This window comes from Somniosus microcephalus, chromosome 9 (genome assembly GCF_052327205.1).
Source record: "Somniosus microcephalus isolate GS21.2 chromosome 9, FLI_Smic_1.0, whole genome shotgun sequence".
NCBI classification, from domain to species: Eukaryota; Metazoa; Chordata; class Chondrichthyes; order Squaliformes; family Somniosidae; genus Somniosus; species Somniosus microcephalus.
Genome location: NC_140995.1, coordinates 178,379,347 through 178,400,140, shown reverse-complemented (window position 1 = coordinate 178,400,140; position 20,794 = coordinate 178,379,347). Strand labels below are relative to the sequence as shown.

General features: G+C 46.1%; 1 protein-coding gene across 8 annotated transcripts in view; it reads left to right on the top strand.

The window, feature by feature from the left end:
* The first annotated feature begins 12,167 nt into the window (after positions 1–12,167).
* Positions 12,168–20,794, top strand: part of ankrd6b (ankyrin repeat domain 6b) — a 272,030-nt gene continuing 263,403 nt past the window's right edge. For 2 of the 8 annotated variants that reach the window (XM_085997628.1, XM_085997624.1), the window contains exons 1-3: positions 12,172–12,358; positions 12,505–12,619; positions 13,838–13,892. The gene's annotated coding sequence lies outside the window, so the exon portion shown is untranslated. Of the gene's footprint in view, positions 12,359–12,504; positions 12,620–13,837; positions 13,893–20,794 lie in introns of all 8 variants that reach the window. The other 6 variants (XM_085997627.1, XM_085997623.1, XM_085997631.1 and 3 more) reach the window with 5 other exon arrangements.

Below are 20,794 nucleotides of genomic sequence, written 5' to 3'. Positions count from 1 at the left end.
GGTGGAAGCCCCAGTGAGGACTGAAACCAGAGGTGGAAGCCCCAGTGAGGATTGAAACCAGAGGTGGAAGTCCCAGTGGGGATTGAAGCCAGAGGTGGAAGCCCCAGTGGGGATTGAAGCCAGAGGTGGAAGCCCCAGTGAGGACTGAAACCAGAGGTGGAAGCCCCAGTGAGGATTGAAACCAGAGGTGGAAGCCCCAGTGGGGATTGAAGCCAGAGGTGGAAGCCCCAGTGAGGACTGAAACCAGAGGTGGAAGCCCTAGTGGGATTGAAAAAGGAGAAACACTGAATGCTAGAGAGACACAGGAGATCCATCAGAATCCGAAAAATAGACACGTGAATATTTGACTTGGCCAGAACTGACCTTCATCTGGTTCTTTTTTCTCTTCACCTCTGCAGGACAGGGTTGTGGTGTTAGGACATCAGCCCCAGGGGTTGTTCAGGTGCTTGGTGCTGTGTTGCAGTGTCAGGCTGTGGGCCCCAGGGGTCGCTCTGGTGCTGTGTTGCAGTGTCAGGCTGTGGCCCCCAGGGGTCGCTCCCATGCTCTGTTGCAGTGTCAGGCTGTGGCCCCCAAGGGTCGCTCCCGTGCACTGTTGCAGTGTCAGACTGTGGGCTCCAGGGGTCGCTCAGGTGCTGTGTTGCAGTGTCAGGCTGTGGGCTCCAGGGGTCGCTCAGGTGCTGTGTTGCAGTGTCAGGCTGTGGCCCCCAGGGGTCGCTCCCATGCTCTGTTGCAGTGTCAGGCTGTGGCCCCCAAGGGTCGCTCCCGTGCACTGTCGCAGTGTCAGACTGTGGGCTCCAGGGGTCGCTCAGGTGCTGTGTTGCAGTGTCGGGCTGTAGGCCCCAGGGGTCGCTCAGGTGCTGGCTTTATGAAAGGGAAATCATGTTTGACAAATTTGCTAGAGTTCTTTGAGGATGCAACGAACAGGGTGGATAAAGGGGAACCAGAAGATGTTGTGGCGGATCGCCACCTAAACGGGCGCAATCCACTTTTCCGTCCGTGGACAATAAATCGGGCACCTTGCCTTTAAGAAGCATGCTGCCTTTAAGGCATGACAAAGGAGCGGGCGTCGCCACAGTGTGTACTCAAAAGCGCGGGTGTCGCCCTCATTCTGTTTTCAGGTTTAGCAGAGAGAAGAGCTGGAGCAGCCATCTCTCAAGAGAATGTAATAAAAGCCATGTGTTCCTCAGATCGGTTCGGCCTCCATTCGTGTTCCGCGGCAGCCTCAGCAATGTAGTGTATTTGGATTTCCAGAGGGCACTCGATAAGGTGCTACATAAAAGGTTACTGCACAAGATAAGAATGCATGGGGTTGGGGGTAATATATTGGCCTGGATAGGGGATTGGCTAACTAACAGAAAACAGAGAGTCGGAATAAATGGGTCATTTTCCGGTTGGCAATTAGGAACTAGTGCGGTGCCACAGGGATCAGTGCTTTGGCCTCAACTATTTACAATCTATATTCATGACTTGGATGAAGGGACTGCGTTTACTGTAGCCATATTTGCTGATGATACAAAGATAGGTGGGTTAGCAAGTTGTGAGGAGGACACAAAGAGTCTGCAAAGGGATATAGATAGGTTAAATGAGTGGGCAAAAATGTGGCAGATGGAGTATAATGTGGGAAAATGGGAGGTTATCCACTTTGGAATGAAGAATGAAAAAGCAAATTATTATTTAAATGGAGTAGGACTACAAAATGCTGCGGTACAAAGGGATCTGGAGGTCCTAGGACATGAACACAAAAAGTTAGCATGCAGGTACAGTAAGTAATTAGGAAGGCTAATGGAATGTTGACCTTTATTGCAAGGGGTATGGAGTATAAAAGTAGGGATGTTTTGATGCAACTTTACAGGGCATTGGTGAGACTGTACCTGGAGTACGGCGTACAATTTTGGTCTCCATATTTAAGGAAGGGTATACTTGCATTGGAGGCAGTGCAGAGAAGGTTCACTAGGTTGATTCCTGGGATGAAGGGGTTGACGTATGACGAAAGGTTGAGCAGGTTGGGCCTATACTCATTGGAGTTTAGAAGAATGAGAGGTGATCTTATTGAAACATATAAGATTCTGAGGGGGATTGACAGGGTGGATGCTGAGAGGATGTTTCCACTAGTGGGGGTATCTAGAACTAGGGGGCATAGATTCAGAACAAGGGGTCGCCCATTTAAGACGAAGATGAGGAGGAATTTCTTCTCTCAGAGGGTCGTGGATCTTTGGAATTCTCTACCCCAGAAAGCTGTGGAGGCGGAGTCACTGAATATATTCAAGGTGGAGATTGACAGATATTTGAACTGCAAGGGAGTCAAGGGGTATGGGGAGAGAGTGGGAAAGTGGTGTTGAGGCCAAGATTGGATCAGCCATGATCTTATTGAATGGCGGAGCAGGCTCGAGGAACCGATTGGCCGACTCCTGCTCCCATTTCTTATGTTCTTATGTTGCAGTGTCAGGCTGTGGGCCCCAGGGGTCGCTCTGGTGCTGTGTTGCAGTGTCAGGCTGTGGGCCCCAGGGGTCGCTCTGGTGCTGTGTTGCAGTGTCAGACTGTGGGCCCCAGGGGTCGCTCTGGTGCTGTGTTGCAGTGTCAGGCTGTGGGCCCCAGGGGTCGCTCTGGTGCTGTGTTGCAGTGTCGGGTTGTGGGCCCCAGGGGTCGCTCTGGTGCTGTGTTGCAGTGTCAGGCTGTGGGCCCCAGGGGTCGCTCTGGTGCTGTGTTGCAGTGTCGGGTTGTGGGCCCCAGGGGTCGCTCAGACCACCGCCTAATTCGCTCTGTCATCTCCAATAACGTAACCCCAAAACAGTGGCGGTAACAGAAGCAATGCCGCAGGAAAATCAATGCTGGAGCACTCAAAGACTCTGCTAACAAAGCCCTATTCAGCCTGCGCCTCACAAACAACCTGACGATTCCCAGTGATTCAGAGACACAGAGTGTCCACAGCGCCTGTTCTGCACTCAAGGCCTCCATAATCAGCACCTGTGAAGAGACGCTCGGTCACTCGACCAGAAAACACCAAGACTGGTTCGACGAGAATGACCAGGAGATCTAGGAGCTAATAAGTCGCAAGCGCAAGGCATTCCTGATCTGGAAATAGCAACAGAACTCGAGAGCAAGAAAGCAGCTCTACAGACGCCTGAAGGCCAAGGTCCAACAAAAAACTCGTGACCTAAAGAACAGATGGTGGGTGGAGAAAGCGCAGGAGATCCAGCAGCTAGCCGACAACCACAACGTGCGTGGATTCTTTAGCACAGTCAAGACCACCTACGGTCCTACCCCACTGCAGGCCAAGAATGGAGAGTTACTCATCAAGGACAGAGAGGCAGTCAGTGCCCGCTGGAAGGAGCACTTCGAAGATCTCCTTAACTGAGACTGTCTTCGACGCGAGTGTCCTCAACTCCATCCTGCAGCATGCTACCTGCCACCACCTCAGCACAACCCCAGCCCGGCATGAGGTTGGAAAGGCCATCCAACAACTGAAGAACAACAAGGCCTCAGGAGCAGATGGAATCCCCACCGAGGTGCTAAAACATAGGGGAGAATCACTATTGGTGCGAATACATGAACTAATTTCTCTTATTTGGAAGGAGGAGAGCATGCCAGGGGATCTCAGAGACGCCGTAATTGTGACCATCTTCAAGAAAGGTGACAAGTCCGATTGCGGTAATTTCAGAGGAGTCTCCCTGCTGTCTGCCACAGGGAAAGTCATAAGAACATAAACAAGAACATAAGAAATAGGAGCAGGAGTAGGCCAATCGGCCCCTCGAGCCTGCTCCGCCATTCAATAAGATCATGGCTGATCTGATCCTAACTGCCAATCCACTATCACAGAACCATCTCCTGCATCTAACAGAATTAGACACACGAAATAGGAGCAGGATCAGGCTACACGGCCCCTGGGCCCGCTCCGCTACCCACAGGGCCATGACCGATCCGAACCTAGACTCATGTCCAAATTTCTGCCCGCTCCCCGTAACCCTTAATTCCCTTTACTTCTAGGAAACTGTCTATTTCTGTTTTAAATTTATGTAATGATGTAGCTTCTACAGTTTTTTGGGGCAGCATATTCCATGGACCTACCACCCTCTGAGTGAAGTAGTTCCTCCTCATCTCAGTTTTGAAAGAGCAGCCCCTTATTCTAAGACTATGCCCCCTAGTTCTAGTTTCACCCATCATCGGGAACATCTTCCCTGCATCCACCCGATCCAACCCCTTCACAATCTTATATGTTTCAATAAGATCGCCTCTCATTCTTCTGAACTCCAATGAGTAGAGTCCCAATCTACTCAACCTCTCCTCATATGTCCATCCCCTCATCCCCGGGATTAGCTGAGTGAACCTTCTTTGTACTGACTCGAGAGCAAGTATGTCCTTTCTTAAGTATGGACACCAAAACTGTACGCAGTATTCCAGGTGCGGTCTCACCAATACCTTGTACAACTGAAGCAATACCTCCCTATTTTTATATTCTATCCCCCTAGCAATGAAAGCCAACATTCCATTGTCCTTCTTAATCACTTGCTGCAGCTGCATACTAACCTTTTGAGTTTCGTGCACCAGGACCCCCAGATCCCTTTGTACTTCAGTACTTTCCAGTTTCTTGCCATTAAGATAATAACTTGCTCTACGATTTTTCCTGCCAAAGTGCATAACCTCACACTTTCCAGTATTGTATTCCATCTGCCAAATCTCTGCCCACTTACTTAGCCTGTCTATGTCCCCTTGAAGGTTTTTTATGCCCTCCTCACTCACTACTTTCCCCCCCATCTTAGTATCATCTGCAAACTTTGATATGTTACACTCGGTCCCCTCCTCCAAATCGTTAATATAGATTGTAAAGAGTTGGGGACCCAGCACTGACCCCTGCGGAACACCACTAGTTACTGACTGCCAGTCTGAGAATGAACCATTTATCCCAACTCTCTGCCTTCTGTTAGATAGCCAATCCTCTATCCATGCCAGAATATTACCCCCAATCCCGTGATTTTTTATCTTAAGCAATAATCTTTTGTGTGGCACCTTGTCAAATGCCTTTTGGAAGTCTAAATACACTACGTCCACTGGTTCCCCTTTATCCACCCTATATGTTACTTCCTCAAAGAACTCCAGCAAATTTGTCAAACATGACTTCCCCTTCATAAAACCATGCTGACTTTGTCCTATTAAATTATGATTATCCAAATGTCCTGTTACTGTCTCCTTAATAATGGACTCCAAAATTTTACCTACCACAGATGTTAGGCTAACCGGTCTATAGTTTCCAGCCTTCTGTCTACTGCCCTTTTTAAATAAGGGTGTTACATTAGCAGTTTTCCAGTCTCCCGGGACCATTGCCGAGTCCAGGGAGTTTTGGAAAATTATTACCAATGCATCCACAATCCCTACCGTCACTTCCCTCAAGACCCGAGGATGTAAGCCATCAGGTCCAGGTGATTTATTCGCCTTGAGTCCCATTATTTTACCGAGTACCACTTCCTTAGTGATTTTGATCGTGTTTAGTTCCTCCCCCCCTTTAGCCCCCTGTTTGTCCAGTGTTGGGATATTCTTAGTGTCTTCTACTGTAAAGACTGATGTAAAATATTCATTCAGTGTTTTTGCCATCTCCATATTTCCCACCATTAATTTCCCGGTCTTATCCTCTAAGGGACCAACATTTACTTTAGCCACCCTTTTTCTTTTTATATAACTATAAAAACTCTTACTATCTGTTTTTATATTTTTTGCTAATTTACTTTCATAATCTATCTCCCCTTTCTTAATTCAATCTTTTTGTTATTTTTCGCTGTCTTTTAAAGTTTTCCCAATCCTCTATCCTCCCACTAGATTTGGCTACCTTATATGCCCTTGTTTTTAGTCGAATACTATCCTTAATTTCTTTACTTAGCCATGGATGGCTGTCTTTTCTTTTACACCCTTTTCTTCTCAGTGGAATATATACTTTTTGGAAGTTGTAAAATAACTCCTTAAATGTACACCACTGATCATGTATTGTCTTACCCTTTAATCTATTTTCCCAGTCCACTCTACTCAATTCCGCTCTCATACCTTCATAGTCTCCTTTATTCAAGCTTAGCACGCTTGTTTGAGATCCAACCTTCTCACCCTCTAATTGAATATGGAATTCAACCATGTTATGGTCACTCATTCCAAGGGGATCCTTTACTAGGACATTTTTAATTAATCCTGTCTCGTTACACAGGACCAGATCTAAGGTTGCCTGCCCCCTGGTCGGTTCAGTTACATACTGCTCAAGAAACCCATCCCTAATACACTCAATTAACTCATCCTCAAGGCAGCCCTGCCCAATTTGATTTGTCCAATTAATATGATAGTTAAAATCCCCCATAATTATAGATGTTCTCTTATTACAAGCCTCCACTATTTCCTGATTGATACTCCGTCCAACAGAGTTGCCACAGTTCGGAGGCCTATAGACTACGCCCACTAATGTTTTTTTCCCCTTATTATTCCTTACCTCCACCCAAACTGTTTCATTGTCCTGATCTTTTGACCCAATATCATTTCTCTGTATTACAGTGATTCCTTCCTTTATTAACATAGCCACCCCACCTCCCCTTCCTTCCTGCCTGTCCTTCCTGATCGTTAAATAACCTGGTATGTTTAATTCCCAGGCATTGTCACCCTGCAGCCATGTTTCTGTAATGGCCACAAGATCATACCCATATGTAGTTATTTGTGCCATTAACTCATCTATTTTGTTACGAATGCTACGTGCATTCAGATAGAGAACTTTCAAAGATGTTTTGTGACACTTAGTTCCTGCTTTTGCCCTTTTTATTACTTTATCTTTTACTCCATACCTTCTGCCGCTTCCTGACATGCTCTGGTTTTTAATTTCCCCACTGCTACCTAAGTCTATGACCTTCTCTATTGTCATTTGTGTTATTTGCTCTCTAGGAACCTCCCCCCCACTAGTTAGTTTAAAGCCCTCTCTACAGCCCTAGTTATATGATCCGCCAGGACTCTAGTCCCAGCACTGGCCAAGTGAAGCCCGTCCCAACGGAACAGCTCCCTCCTGCCCCAGTACTGGTGCCAGTGTCCCAGGAAGCAAAACCCATTTCTCCCACACCAGTCTTTGAGCCACGCATTTAAATCTCTAATTTTATTTGTACTTGCCAAATTCGCTCATGGCTCAGGTAATAATCCAGAGATTATTACCCTTGTGGTTCTGCTTTTTAATTTGGCCCCTAGCTGCTCAAACTCCCTCAGCAGAACCTCCTTCCTTGTCCTATCTATGTCGTTGGTACCAACATGGACCACGGCAACTGGATCCTCCCCCTCCCACTCCAAGTTTCTCTCCAGTCCAGAGGAGATGTCCTTAACCCTGGCACCGGGCAGGCAACACAGCCTTCGGGACTCTCGCTCTCGGCTGCAGAGAACTCTATCTATCCCCCTAACGACACTATCCCCTACCACTACAACATTTCTTTTAACTCCCCCCACTTGAATGGCCCCCCGCTCCACGGTGCTGTGGCCAGGTTGCTCATCCTCCCCGCAGTCCCTGTTCCCATCCTCACAGGGAGTAAGAGCCTCGAACCTGTTGGACAAGTGCAAGGGCTGCGGCTCCTCCAACACTACCTCCTGGATCCCCGATCGCAAGAACCCTCCTCCATCGCCTTCTCCCAGTGGCTGAAGAGCTCCTCCCAGAGTTGCAATGTGGATTCTACCCACTGAGGGGCACAATGGACATGATCATCACTGTGCATCAACGACAAGAGAAATGCAGGGAACAGCACCAACCGCTGTACACGGCCTTCTTTGACCTCACAAAGGCCTTCGACACTGTCAACCGTGATGGATTATGGAGTGTCCTCCTCAAATTCGGCTGCCCTCAAAAGTTTGTCACCATCCTCCACCTGCTTCATGACAACATGCAAGCCATGATCCTGACCAACGGATCCACCACAGACCCAATTCACGTACGGACCGGGGTCAAGCTGAAGGGATAATTACAAGCCCTAGCCCTTCCCGGGACACCCCAGATCAGGCGTATTCCCCAGACGTTCACCTTCAACTTAAGTTAGAGATAGCCAAATTCCATAAGATGCTTAAATGGGTCTAAAGGTTCAGGCTATCACTCCCTAAAGGAAAGGAACGACTGAAGATGTTACCGTCCTCCAGATAGCACTTTTAATAAGTTGAACTAGACTGTAACCTTCCGGATATTATGAGGGTCCGGAATAACCCCCAGAATTCTGCAACTCCTTACAAAAGAGTGTACAGAAATTGGGTTCGCGAGTTTATACAGAAATACTCTTTGAGACAATTCTAAAAATATATTGTTTTATTTAAGAGCCGACATTCATTTAACAGCTGTTGAGTCAGTCGCAACATTAATAATTCAAAATACAAATAGCTTACATTTCTTATTTCTCAGAGATCCTTATTCTCAAATCTTTATTTCGTTACATTTCTACATTTCTTACTTATTTCTAAATCCAGAACATCCACCAAAATCAAATATCTTGATTACCCGAGACTCAAAGTTAAAAACTTACAGATGGTGCCTGTAAAGTTGAGAAACGCTTGGCCCGTTCAGTGGCTTCTAACTTTCTGTTTGAAAAGGTCTATCTTTTATACCCTTTTTGCAGTGGTTTATTCTTTGAGGTTCTCTGCTGATGTAAGCTAATTGTCTTTATTGATACCTCTGTTGAATGCTTTCTATCTTACTGTCAATTCAACTATTGCATGCATAATTATGTCTCTACCATGCTTTCTATCTTACTGTCAATTCAACGATTGTATGCATAATTATGTCTCTACCTTTAGGTGTTCCAAAAACTATCATAAAAACAATATGACAGCAATGGTTTCTGTTTGATACCATTCTTATTGAAGATTTTCCATTCAATTCTTAATATTGGCTTTACTGGTTTTAGCAGACATTGAGTCTCCAACTGCTCCAAGTTCAATACAAACACAATGCAATTGCTTGGTGTATCTATTGAAGTCATATCTTCAAAGTGTTCTTGTTGGTGTCATATTTACTATGTATAAATTAAAGACACTTTGACTGAGTGTTTACTTATTTTCTAGCTATCTCAATTGGTTGCATATTTAATCTTATGTTTCCTGTCTTCCAAGTTTAACATAAAAACTATTTGACCAGCAGGTGTTTCTTTTATTTGATGTCATCTTTTCAAAGGCACATGGTTCTTTTAATGTTTGTGTTTCTGTTCAACATGTTAGCTTATAACACCTTAAACTGGGTCTTCCATTGTGTTATTCCCAAACTCCAGACCCTCTGGAAGCGCCAAATGCCATTTCAATAGGGTCATTGTTTTAGTATATTTAACTAATTCCCATTTCAAAGCTTGTATGTTTACAACTTTGTTAAACAACTGATCTTTATCTCAGAAGCCTGTTTTCTGTTTGCAGCCTGTGTCTCCAAGGATTTCCAGACTTTTAAACCCAGTATATCATGTATTAATAATATCAGAATTCTGTTCATATTATGGTGTATCTTTCTGAAATGTGGCTTATTCCCTCACAAAGCAAGGCTGTGTCATCGCACCAATGCTCTTCTCAATCTTCCTGGCTGCAATGCTCCATCTCACCCTCAGTAAGCTCCCCGCTGGAGTGGAGCTAATCTACAGAACAAACAGAAAACTGTTCAACCTCCGTCACCTCCAGTCCAGACCCAAGGTTGTCCCATCCTCTATCCGAATTACAGTATGCAGACGATGCTTGCGTCTGCGCACACTCTGAGGTCGAACTCCAAACCATCGTCAACACCTTCACCGAAGCATATGAGAGCATGGGCATTACACTAAACATCCGTAAGACAAAGGTCCTCTACCAACCTGCCCCCACCACACAGTGCTGCCCCCCGATTATCAAAATCCATGACGAGGCCTTGGACAACGTGGACCACTTTCCATACCTCAGGAGCCTACTGTCAACAAGGGCAGACGTCGATGACGAAGTCCAACACCGCCTTCAGTGTGCCAGTGCAGCCTTCGGTCGCCTGAGGAAGAGAGTGTTTGAAGACCAGGACCTCAAACCCGGCACCAAGCTCATGGTCTACAGAGCAGTAGTGATACCCGCCCTCCTGTATGCCTCAGAGACATGGACCACGTACAGTAGGCACCTCAAAGCATTGGAGAGGTACCACCAACGCTGCCTGTGCAAGATCCTACAAATCCATTGGTGGGATAGGCGCACCAACGCCAGTGTTCTTGCTCAGGCCAACATCCCCAGCATCGAAGCTTTGACCACGCTCAATCAGCTCCGAAGGACGGGCCACATCGTCCGCATGCCTGATACGAGACTCCCAAAACAAGCGCTCTACTTGGAGCTCCGACACGGCAAGAGAGCCCCAGGTGGACAGAGGAAACGCTTCAAGGACACCCTCAAAGCCTCCTTCAAAAAGTGCAACATCCCCACCGACACCTGGGAATCCCTGGCCCAAGATCGCACAAAGTGGAGGAGAAGCATCCAGGAAGGTGCGAACACCTCGAGTCTCTTCGCCGGGAGCAAGTGGAAGCCAAGCGCAGGCAGCGCAAGGAGCACACGTCAATCCAAGCACCCCACCCAGCAGCCCCTTCAAACACCATCTGCCCCACCTGTGACAGAGACTGTAGGTCCCACATTGGATGCAACAGTCACCTGAGAACTCATTTTTAGTGTGGAAGCAAGTCATCCTCGGTTCCGAGGGACTGCCTAAGAAGATTTAAGGAAGGGTATACTTGCATTGGAGGCAGTGCAGAGAAGGTTCACGAGGTTGATTCCTGGGATGAAGGGGTTGACGTATGATGAAAGGTTGAGCAGGTTGGGCCTATACTCATTGGAGTTTAGAAGAATGAGAGGTGATCTTATTGAAACATATAAGATTTTGAGGGGGATTGACAGGGTGGGTGCTGAGAGTATGTTTCTGCTAGTGGGGGTATCTAGAACTAGGGGGCATCGTTTCAGAATAAGGGGTCGCCAATTTAAGACGGAGATGAGGAGGAATTTCTTCTCTCTGAGGGTCGTGAATCTTTGGAATTCTCTACCCCAGAGAGCTGTGGAGACGGAATCATTGAAGATATTCAAGGCGGAGATTGACAGACCATTGAACTACAAGGGAGTCAAGGGGTATGGGGAGAGAGTGGGAAAGTGGTGCTGAGGCCAAGACTGGATCAGCCATGATCTTATTGAATGGTGGAGCAGGCTCGAGGGGCCGATGGGCCTACTCCTTCTCCTGTTTCTTATGTTCTTATGTTGCAGTGTCAGGCTGTGGGCCCCAGGGGTCGCTCAGGTGCTGTGTTGCAGTGTCAGGCTCTGGGCCCCAGGGGTCGCTCAGGTGCTGTGTTGCAGTGTCGGGCTGTGGGCTCCAGGGGTCGCTCAGGTGCTGTGTTGCAGTGTCGGGCTGTGGGCTCCAGGGGTCGCTCAGGTGCTTTGTTGCAGTGTCAGACTGTGGGCTCCAGGGGTCGCTCAGGTGCTTTGTTGCAGTGTCGGGCTGTGGGCCCCAGGGGTCGCTCAGGTGCTGTGTTGCAGTGTCGGGCTGTGGGCTCCAGGGGTCGCTCAGGTGCTGTGTTGCAGTGTCGGGCTGTGGGCTCCAGGGGTCGCTCAGGTGCTTTGTTGCAGTGTCAGACTGTGGGCTCCAGGGGTCGCTCAGGTGCTTTGTTGCAGTGTCGGACTGTGGGCCCCAGGGGTCGCTCTGGTGCTGTGTTGCAGTGTCAGACTGTGGGCTCCAGGGGTCGCTCAGGTGCTGTGTTGCAGTGTCAGACTGTGGGCTCCAGGGGTCGCTCAGGTGCTTTGTTGCAGTGTCGGGCTGTGGGCCCCAGGGGTCGCTCTGGTGCTGTGTTGCAGTGTCAGGCTGTGGGCCCCAGGTGTCGCTCTGATGCTGTGTTGCAGTGTCGGGCTGTGGGCTCCAGGGGTCGCTCTGGTGCTGTGTTGCAGTGTCAGGCTGTGGGCCCCAGGGGTCGCTCTGGTGCTGTGTTGCAGTTCGGGCTGTGGGCCCCAGGGGTCGCTCAGGAGCTTTGTTGCAGTGTCAGACTGTGGGCCCCAGGGGTCGCTCAGGTGCTGTGTTGCAGTGTCAGACTGTGGGCTCCAGGGGTCGCTCAGGTGCGGTGTTGCAGTGTCGGGCTGTGGGCCCCAGGGGTCGCTCTGATGCTGTGTTGCAGTGTCGGGCTGTGGGCTCCAGGGGTCGCTCAAGTGCTGTGTTGCAGTGTCAGGCTGTGGGCCCCAGGGGTCGCTCTGGTGATAGCGCTGCCGGAGGTTGACGGGATTATTGTGTAAAACTGCGAGGTTCAGTCTGCGTAGTAAGAAAGTCAGGGAACAGCAATAAAGCTGCAACTTCTCACAAACCGACTGCACATTGAATATTTTGGGGTGAACAGCATAATAAAGGACATCATTTCACTCAAAAGTAAGTTGCACGTTGCTTTTCGTTACTTTTTTGTTTTGCAAAACGTTTGTATCTCAGTAGCTTGCGGGAAGTCGCTATTTTCCAAGTGCGTTACTGCATTTGCTTTCAGATGGGGTCTGTTGGCCTTTGCCTGTGTGTAATTGCAGGGTCTTTAGAGAGCTTCCATTATCTGGTGGGCGAAGTTGTGTGCGCGCGAGAGGCGGAGACGCAGAGGGACTGGGCTCGCTGACACTTTCAGTGAAATATCTTGAACAGTTACAGGTAAAAGAAAAGCGATTTGCAGACACAGGTGAGCCCGGGCTGGCTCCGAGGGAGGGAGAGACTCGGTGCAACTTGCTGGTCCTGTGGGGGATGCTCCACTGATCTCGGGGAGCCCGGGACATGACCCAGCCAGAGATCACTGGTTTTTCGAGGGTGGTACAGTCTCTGATGATGTGCAGGCTATGAGCCACCCTGTGATATTTAAGTCTGTGCTGTCAATCGTTCTGTTCTGTTAAGACTTTGGATTTGCTATTGTCTCCGTGTGCTGTTGATTTCTAACAGCCTCGAAATCCATTCTTTGCGATGTTCTTCAGCTTTGGTTTATTTGAAACGGGTTCTAAACAAAAATCCTACTCTTCTCGTAACAGTGATGGTCAGCAACTTTTCTCTTTATCCAACTTTAGCATCAAAGTAAAATTATTAAACAAAGGTCAAGTGGAAATTACATTTTGTTTGAACTTCTGTATTCGGTAGTTTAGTCAATCCACACGAAATATTGCATAACATATATATCAGTGTAACCATGGATGTCAGACATCTTTTGTCCAAAGGTTAAACTATATATACTTATATATAAGCTTTTGACTATCAAAAAAGAATTGAGATCACTTAAGGGTGCAAATTGGGTTCAAACTGTATGAGCTAATAATCCATCCATTAACGTTAAATGATTACTTCCTGGAAGCGTTAACGAAAGAAGACACTGATAGCATGTTCTCCATTATAGGGTGTCCCGCGACTACATTTTGATGTCACTTGCAAGGGGGTTAAAATCAATAAATTCCGAGGGAGGAATGATATTTACCCAAGGGTGCTAAGTCTAGGGATGGTATCTTAAACAATGCTCCTGATGATCATGAATGCAGGGGACCGGTGGCTCTGGATACACGTGTATAGTGCCCTTTAACATAGAATAACATCTCAAGCTGCTTTCGGGGCGTCAAGAAAATTAATACTGTGCCAAAGGAGAGATTGGGAGGTGTGCAGAAAAGATTGCTTCAAGAACTGGATTTTAAAGGGGCTGAGGGAGGTAGCGGAGTTTAGGGAGGGGATTCCAGGAACCCGAATGGCCTCTTGGATGGAGGCGAGGTTGGAATTGTTCAAAGAGCTGGCTGGAAGCTCGGAAGTGGGTGCGATGAATCAGAGGTCTGTCTTGTTTATAAAATCATAAAAGACTTTGGAGGTGAATTATCGCAGAGGTTCTCCTGTTTTTTCCAGGTTTTCTGCTACTCTTCAGCTGAAGTTATGTCAGATAATTGGGAGAACCCCTGTGGTAAGTCACTTTTTTATATCGGATTTCTCGTTGATTCCTCGATGCATAAGATGACGTTTTGGTTTGCAGGAAGTGTGGAAGTAGCTGCATGTGTTGCACATGAGAACAAGTATCTGGAATATCCAAATTGTAATTTTGTAAGGGGGGGGTTGGAGATCTTAGGCTTGTTTTTATGAATTTGTCTTTGAGATCTGTGCTGGGTTGACGAGGTCATATTTATTGCCCATCAGTGATTGGCCTGAGAAGGTCCTGATGGTCAACCTTCTCCTTTAAATAACTGCAGTCCTTGTGGTGATGGTGTTCGAGAATCCCAGGATTTCGACCCAGGAGCGGTGGTATACGTCCAAGTCATGATGGTGTTGTGACCTGTAGGAAAACTTGACAGTGACATTGCTGCTCTTACCCCTCTATGGAAGGAAAGGCTAAATGGACTCCCTCATCTGTACTTAGCTTTGTGGTAACAACTTTTGGTGATTGTATCCCAGTAAAAGTGAGAAACTGAACTTTTATTTTGCTTTTGGTACAAAACAACTAATTTGTTAAATCTGTCGGGGAACGTCATGGTATCAGATTACTGTGCATATTATTGATCATCTAACCGCTTTTTACTATGGTGAGGCTAGTTGCCAAAATGCAGGCACCATTACAGTGTGTGCACCAATAAAGAATGTAATGGACATTCACTTTGTTCAATCCAACAAATAGTTACATTTTTAAAATTAAATTTTGTTGGTGAGATAGCTATATAAAAATAGCTCCATTTTTGCGTATACACACGATATTTGTCATGTTAACAGAATTCTGTTAGCATTTTTTTGCAAACTAGACTGCCTGTCTTTCCCATAATGTTCTTTCCTTTTAGCTCAAGTGAGACGCAACATAAATTTGATGTGTTGTAACAAACTTGCTGTTGATAAAGTCAGTTTTTTTTATTTTTATGAATTTTTATACTGATGAAGATGCGGATGTTGCTGCTAGGAATTGAACACTATCCCATTTTGGACACTCTGTTAGCATACAGCATTCCCAGGTCAGGTGCAGAGTAAGGCTTCCTGTACTCTTCTCCCAACAATGTGCCCAACACCAACCTCAGAACAGCTTTTCCTACTGTGCCAGTGTCAGAGTTTTCAAGTACCTGCACCAGGAATAAAGATTAATGAATGTAACTGTCAATTAGTGCCAAAATAGGAATTGTTTTTTGATGTGAGGCTGTGTTACACCCCCAGTAGAAACTGTCCAGTCTCATTTTACATAGGGCTCTTACTGCCAGATAAGACATTCATCCCATTGAACTGGATTCAACCCAAGGTGTCGGAGGTAAAAGGATAGTGTGCTATCCAGTCCTCTCCGCTCTGATTTTAAAAAAGTTCAGTTAGCAGGACTGATTCACCTTCCTGATATTTTCATTTCTAGCATATTCTGTGCTGATGCAGAAGTTTGAGATAGTGATACTTGAAACTTGGCCTTCAGTGAAATCCATATGAGATGGGGTCCAAGTTTCCCATTTCCGTGCTCGCCAGCCTGTGATTTTCTCCACATTTTTATAGGAGGAATGTCAGCAGTCTGGTGAGCAATAGAAAGTCCCAGCTGTGATGTATGACACACATCATGGTGTCTTTTTGTACTAAGCCTGTGTGAAATTCACCTTTTACTTTCCTACATTCTATGACTACATTTGTTGGTGCATTTGTAGACTTTATTTCTTGTGACTTTTCCCAGATGCAACTGCGAATGCCGCTTTGATTGTGTACTATGCTAGAAGGTGGAAACTTTTTTTTTTTTCCAATTTTTTTTCAGCAGCAACACTTCTTGACCTTCAGCAGAAATTTGAAGCGATGAGAGATGGCGATGCTTAAATTTGTTTTAAGTTATATTTTGATGAATATTTGTGCTAATAAATGAAAGAAAGAAAGACTTACATTTATATAGCGCCTTTCACGACCACTGGATGTCTCGAAGCGCTTTACAGCCAATGAAATACTTTTGGAGTGTAGTCAAAAGAGTTGAGTCACCCTTTGCCTGCCAACCTGCTTCCTTCCTCTCGAGCTGTGACGTTAACCCTACTGCTGGTACTAGATCCTAGTGACGTTGCTACTTTTACTATTGTCTCTGCCGGGAATAAACTGTAGCAGTCAGTGGTGCACCACTGCCAGTGCTGATATGAGAATCTTGTCCAATGTTTCTTTAAAATGTAAAATAATCATTTGGATCTTATTAACACAGTTAATTTTGTTTCTATTCATCTAGCTGAGCTTTTATTTTTAGTCCTGGGGAACATGCATCACTGCACCATTTCAAGATTGTACAATGGTGTGAGCCATGTTATCCTTTTCAAACATCAGCGGCGTTGCATTACAATTTTGACTACAATCGAGTAAACAATGGGGGGCAGCGAATAATTTATTTGAGTCAAACGATTGTGCATAAATTATTATCCCCTCACATCATTACAGTATTGCCCAGAGGAAAGACAGATGACTCCAGTTAGTGGTAAATTTTCCACATATAATGAAGTTCATTGTGCTTCAAATAGAACCTCAACAAAACAGTAGCTGATTTCTGGTGCATGTTAAATAGCTTTAAAAAAAAATAAAAGTCCATTGATTATATAGCTGCTGTGAAATGGTAGTCAAAGCGTTGATATCCCTGATGTCCCACATAGCGAGTTATTGAACTCGACCATATCATTTGGAGAGACAACAGTGGCGGTCAGACAGGGAGAGCGGAAGAAGAATGTTTTTAGTCTTTATGTTAATAGCAGACTGAAGTTAGATCATCTGTATGTTTGTATTGCTGCTCATAGCACAGCAGAGCAATAATCAAAAGTCTGGGTCAAATTTAGTGCAGCCATGGCAAAAAAACCACATTGAACTAAAAGATTAAGGGGGAGAAATTTGGTATCGCCTCGTTTGGGGCGCAATTATTGGCTGGGCGCAAAGTTTAGTGCCTGCCGCTAATTATTGCCTCCAACTGCAAACTTGGCTTCTATCGCCCCTGGAGGTGATTGGAGCGCTAAATCAGGCGCTACACACCTCTCAAGGCACTAACGCCGAGGAGCGAGGCGCTACCTTGGCGTGCTGGCGAAGCTCGTGATGTCAGTCAGCAATGGAACACAGACACACTGGCGCCGGCCAGTTCTTAAAGGGGAGGGTCGATCTTGCTCTCCAGCCACACCCTGCTCACTGTAGCCTTAAATCTCGGCCTGGAGAGACCTGTACATCAAATCTGCTGGAAAGAACAATGGAGAGGCCCAGGGAAAGAGCTCAGAGTGCAGCCCCCATAGTCTCTTCTAAATCGATGCAAGGAAGGTCAATTCAAAATGAACCTGCAAAGTGCTGCTCAGTACCCAAAACTCCTTCACACAGCGTTGAATCTCTCCAGAAGTCTCTCTCTCTCAGAATGCGCGGTGCAAAAATGTCACCGACAAAAAAGGCAGGAAGCGGCCGCCTTTAAATAGCGCTCCCCCAGTCCCTTCCCGACTGCAAAACGTTCCCCTCAACCTGTCGTTGCTAGCGGCAGGCGCTAAGGTAAGGGGCACCACTCAATATCCAGTCCGGGACGTTGCACACTCAACTGACGTCACGATCTGCAGGCGCAGGAGATCGTGGCGGTAGTGTTTAGCGCTGCCGCAAAATGTCTGGTCAATTTCGCAAGCTGCACCAACATCGCCGCGCCCGGGCGCTAGTTGCTTTGCACCCCATTAGCACCCTAGAGGGCGCTAACGGGAGGCGCAAAGCAACTGAATTTTTCCCCCTAAAGCTCATTTCAACAGACAAAGTTGATATCGACAAAAGGCAAGTTTTAACGAGTTGTTTGGTTGGGTTAGGACGTGAGTGAAATGTAGTTCTCCATTGAACTAGTTTTTATCATCATTATGGTAGAATTAGGTATATATATTTTTTTGCTTCTTTCTTTCCTTCCCCCACCCTCTGCTCATCTCCTGAAAACAGTGACTCATGCTGGGGTATATTTCCACAGCCAGCAACAGTGGATTGCGTCTTTGAGGCTTGGTTGATTGACAGGTCTGTGCTTGGCATCCTCTTAAGGCTGTGATAAATACAAGTGGCTGGCTAGTTCTTTAGCTCACTCAGATCTACCATGTTCCCAAGATACTGCAGCAAGATGGAACCCCGTAAGCAGAAAGAAAGAACTTCCATTTGTATAGACACATTTCACGTCATCAGGATGTCCCTAAACACTATGCAGGCCTGCCCTGTATTTCCTATATCTCGCCGCTCGCCCTCCCCCTCACCTTCGCCCGCCCACCTCCGCCCGCCCGCCTCGCCCTCGCCCGCTCCCTCGCCTGCCCCCCTCACCTTCGCCCCTCGCCCGCACCTTTGCCCACCCACCTCGACCTTGCCCCCCCCCCCCCCCTCTGGAAAGAAGACAATTAAAGAGGGAGCTCATTGATGTACATAAAATATTATATGCTATATAAACCCAAATTATACTTCAAAGTAAGGTAGGAAGTTGGGCGAGAAGAATAAATGGAAATAAGTGGAAATTTTTTGAAAACAATCTCTGAATTTTTTTAAAAGGTTTGATTGTTTGGATTTTGGAATAATTTGCTAGGCAGAGTAGGGGAGACAAAAGCAATGGGGTCGTTCAACAAACAATTGGAAGCAATGATGGGAGATTAGGGTACTGTAGGGAGAGGCTTTGATGGGCCAAACGGCCTTTTCTCATCCCTTGTATGTTATGAGCTTCCTGTAGGGTGTTAATATGCTATAAACTGAAACTGGCATTATATTCAATTTGATCTGTTCCAAACAGTGTAGTGAACCCCACCCTGATTATTCCACAGGCCCCCAAAGAATCCAGTATACATGCCACAACGACTATAAGAACCACATCAAAAAAACTCTCTGTAGTTTTCGGTCATACAGGTACTAGGTTCCCTTTTCTTGTGGATAGAAACAACACCTGTGCTCTGGAATACTGTGGGTATGCATGTTTCAAACAGAATCCTGTTGCTCCACCTTCAAAAGGAAAGCTCCAAGGCAAGTTGGTGGTTCCTGGCACAGATCGCGAAGGCCATTCCCATCCTCCATCCCCTGTCTAGGAATTCAACACGGAAGCAATTCATGCCTGCTGCTCTCCCAGTAATTAGGTGCTGCAGCGAAGTGTGCAGCAGAGAATATGTAGCATAGGTTGAAGTTTTGTACAGGATTGTAGAACATCACATGGCTCTGTGGTAACCCATTTATATCGCTTTCATTTGACGTATACCCACTGAGCCTCTTTCTCTTGAAAGAGGAGTGAGGCAAAGTTGTCGACTGTCACCCATCTTATTTGATGTCTTCTTCAATGAGGTGCTATGAGGAACAGTCTTGAAGTCTGTTCCAGCCATTTCTGAAATAATTCCACTGCTTCTCCTCACAGTCCCTAGTGTTATTGGTGGACTCTCCTGAAGACCCGAGTGCACTCTACTCACCACCCTGAATAATGGACGAACCATTGGGGTACAATAGTTGAAAAGCAAAATTCTGTGGATGCTGGAAATCTGAATTTAAATGGAACATGCTGGAAATACTCAGCAGGTCAGGCAGCATCTGTAGAGAGAGAGAGAGAGAAAGAGTATCTTTAAATATGGTTTCCATGCAGGTCAGACACCCAATTAACTGAAGAATTACACCTGCTCTGTTCAATTGTGAAGTTTCAACAATAATATGGTACACCCGATAGGATGGTCTCGGCTGGACAAGCAGTGGGAAACTTAACTGGTGTTCTGTGCCGTTGGGCTGTGTAGATTTAGCTGGTAAAGTCCAGCAGTACCGCTGCTCACACTTGGGGTCATAACCTTTGGCCGTTGCTAATCTGTGCCCAAACTCTCTGGATTTGGGCACGTGGAGTGTGCTCCTTGCCTCATTCCTCTTTCAAGAGAAAAAGGCTCCATGTGTGTATCATCTACAGTTATACATTATCCTAGGAGCTGGAGTACACATCCCAGATAAAATCCAAGGTTCAGTCATATATTCCCACGGCTTTCAGATTCTTCATGAGGGCCGTGCACAAGTCTTTAAGTCAAAACCCTTACAGAAATCAATGAAAGCAATTCTGCAGGGAGAGCGTATGCTTTGTATCAGGCAAAAATCCACCTGTGTGGATTTGTCAGTAGCATAGCTTCAATATGGTTTCCGCGCAGGTCAGCCACCCAATTGAGAAAGAAGAATTACACATGCTCTGTTAAACTGGACTTTCATCAATAATATGGTACACCGATTCAAGTTAGAAGTTCAGTTACCATGCTCGTAGCATCAGTTCAAATCCATTTAAACAGTACAAACGAAGAATTAAATAAATGCAGGTGCTGGAAATCTGCAAAAAAAAAGGACAGAAAATGCTGGAAACATTTGAGGTCATCTTTGGAGTGAACAATTAATGTTTTCAGGTGTCTTCACCTGGAAATGTTAACGTGTCTTTCACTCCATTTAAAACAGTGGCTGTTTGACTTTACTTGAAACCTTCCACAGAAACATTGCTAACTGGATAAACAGGATCCCACAACAATGGGAAGATTGTCATTTTATTGCCTGAGGCATCATTTGCCTCTTTGTAAACCACAAACTTTTGGTATACAGTAATTATGAACTGTGCCAGTACAAAGAAAGTGTAATCACATCTGTTTACACTAAACTTAGCTTCCAAAGTTGCCAGTTTAAAAAAAAGAAAATGTATTGCATTCTCAAAATACATTCACATGTAAAACCTAAGACCATTATACTGTACATGTTTCCAAGCGTACATTTGCATGTATGTTTTGTACATTGTAGCTGTGCAAACAACAATTTGCAGTTATATAGTGCCTTTAACATAGTAAAATGTCCCAAGGTGCTTCACAGGAGTGTTATAAAACAAAATTTGACACCGAGCCACAGAAGGAGAAATTAGGACAGATGAGC